The 2,771-nt window shown below is 45.8% G+C and overlaps 1 non-coding gene across 1 annotated transcript; it reads left to right on the top strand.

Annotated features, from left to right (window-relative positions):
* Window positions 1-1,016: 1,016 nt before the first annotated feature.
* Window positions 1,017-1,088, top strand: trnap-ugg (transfer RNA proline (anticodon UGG)). Its single transcript has one exon. It is a non-coding gene; the product is annotated as a tRNA-Pro (tRNA).
* The last annotated feature ends 1,683 nt before the right edge of the window (window positions 1,089-2,771 follow it).

Here is a 2,771-nt window from a genome sequence, read left to right as displayed (position 1 = left end):
CAAGTTCAACCCAAACGACCTGAAGTGTTCTTCCTGTTTTCAAAACAGAAAACAAACAGATTTCTGATGAGAGGTCAGCTGATTAAAATCATCCGTCTGCAGATCAGAGGAACATAGAACATATAAAATACATGTTAAAGTGTGAGTAACAGGTGGATCTTTTGTTTGTCCGTTTTGTGTTTTGGTTCATTTGTTGAACTGTTGAACCACCTGAGCTGAGCTGGTGAAGTTACCGGAGTCTGAACTCTGCGTTCACCTGACTTCCTCCTGTGTCTCTGTCATATTTACCACCAGAGGGCGCTGTCACTCGATCGTAAACAGATGTTGTGCAGTCAGTATCCTGTCAGTCAAACAGACGAGCAGCGCCTCACCTGTAAACGCTGCAGGTGTGTTCGCTGGTCTGTGTCAGTAACATTTAATTAACCTCTACTTCATTCAGAAAACTGAATTTCAGAAGATCAGGTCTGAAGTGTTCTTGTTGGATCAGATGGAGTATTGAACCTTTTTGAATGTCTGACAGTCTGTGTGGGATTTGTATGAACACAGAACAAACTACAGTAGTTCAGCAGCAGTTAAACAAGAAAAATATTCCAAACGATATGAAGACGTCTTCAGACAGACTGAGGTGTTTAAATCAGACGGAGAGAATAAAGTTAATCAGACTGTTACAGCCTCTGTTGACAGTCTGAAACTCAGAGGGTTTTGAACTCACGTCACATGAACATCAGTAAATCCAGTGAGGTTCTGCTGCTGTTTGCAGAGCTGCTTCATTTCACAAAGCAAAGAGCAGCTTCATCTAATGACGTCCAGCTCAAACAGCCGGAGGACAGAGAGGCAGTGTCAGTAAACAGAGGCCGGAGGAGGAGACTCGGCTGCTGCTGGAGTTCCTCTAACACAGTAAGACTTCAGGCTCAGAGATACAAACATGTTCTGCTTAAACAAAATGTCCTCGCAGAGAAGAGACGCTTTGATGATCTGAGCTGAAGTTATTCCACCTTCTCCTTCTCTGTCTCTGTGGCTCGTTGGTCTAGGGGTATGATTCTCACTTTGGGTGCGAGAGGTCCAGGGTTCAAATCCCGGACGAGCCCCAGACAGAAACCTGCTGTTTAGTCTTTAATGTTTCTCTGTCAGTGAAGTTCTTGTTGAAACAGTGAATTAAAACTGGAGTGGATCAGGACTGTTAAACTCTGACTCCACTGAGTGAATGAGAGTCATTACCTGGCCGACCTTCGCCGCTGCTTCGAGGATTCAGTTTGTTTGGAAACGTTCGGTCCTTCTATAACGCCGGCGGGAAGTTTTCAGACAGAACAAGGAGCTGATCTCAGAGCTGCTGAACCTGGGTTCACACAGGGAGGAGGAGGATGCAGCTGGATGATGTTCAGTTCATTAACTCCCACGATTTAAAGAGCTGCAGGGGTCAAAGGTCACAACGCACACTCAGTCTGAAACAGGGGTGTTACAGGAGGCAGATTCTGGGAGTGGTATCACCTCATACAGGAATCATTTCGTTATCTTCTTCATGATATCATCAGAGAATAATTAGTGTCTACAAAAATCCCCGACCATCGCACCACCTCTCCATCCAACTCCAAGATGGGAGAATCCAAACACATGAAATAACGCAGCCTGTTGCTGCTCGAGTTAACACAACATTTAAACACTTGGACTGGACAAACACAGGCTGAAACAACAGCAGCTGCTCATTAAAGAGGGTCTGATGGTTTTTTATCTTCTGTCACCACATCACTTTATTCAGTCTACAAGTTAGTCCACGACCAGTATGTCACTACAAGACCTGTTCGTCGATCCTGACGTTCATGTTTGGGCCTGATGATGAAATGACTGAACCTGAACCTGAACCACGGTCGATGTTACAGTGACCTCAGGTGTCACCACATCAGGACTGAAGTCTGAAGGAGTCAGGTTATAACAGAGTAATCTTAAGCATTCAGGAGGTCAAAAGGTCACGAGCCAGGAGCAGGAGGAGGAGGTCAGAGATCATCTCTGAACCCACCTTCAGTCTGACGTCCGTCTTATATCAGCAGTCTGATTATTACTGAAACTGAAATGACCCATGATTCAGAGGTGCAGTGAAGTGTCCTGGTGTCGGCAGAAGCAGCTGCTGTTTCCATCTGCGACTCCCCGTCTGATAAAACACGTCAGCTGATCAGTTCCCGTGTGAACGACACTGATCGTTTCTCTGATTCACAGTTTTCAACATTTCGGGTGTGAGTGTGTTCACATGGAGTCACTGGACCTGAACGTCTGGAGCGATGGAACCAGCAGAGGAGGAGTGAGGCTGACACATCAGAGTATCAAACCCCCAACCCACGGTTTTTATCCACCTCTCGGGCTCTGGGTGGTGACGCCGGTCCAGGTCTGACCTCACTCTGACCCTCTTGCAGTTCTTCAGTAATGCTGAAGAGAGGCTGGATTCACCTGAAGCCAGTTCATCAGCATCAGCATTAAACGCAGCTCTTTGTTCTTCTGTTAGTTTCACGTCAGCATCAGCCAGATATTTACCCACAAATCCTGAAGCAGTGTTTTCCTGACTCACCGAGAGCTTCAGTCACTGTTTCACTTTTAGTTCTGTCACTTCACTAACTCTCACTGTCTCTGTATATTTCTGTTACTATCTATTGTCTTTTATTTGATCTCATCTCTGCTTCAGAGTTGATGATGGATGATGAACCTCAGCTCCACAGATATTCATCCACAGCAGGTGAAGACTGAACTTCCTCTTCGTCTCCTCCAGGTGAGTCTCACTCTTC

The sequence above is a fragment of the Lates calcarifer genome, unplaced genomic scaffold (genome assembly GCF_001640805.2).
Source record: "Lates calcarifer isolate ASB-BC8 unplaced genomic scaffold, TLL_Latcal_v3 _unitig_5232_quiver_1575, whole genome shotgun sequence".
NCBI lineage: Eukaryota > Metazoa > Chordata > Actinopteri > Centropomidae > Lates > Lates calcarifer.
This window is presented reverse-complemented; position numbering and strand designations above follow the sequence as displayed.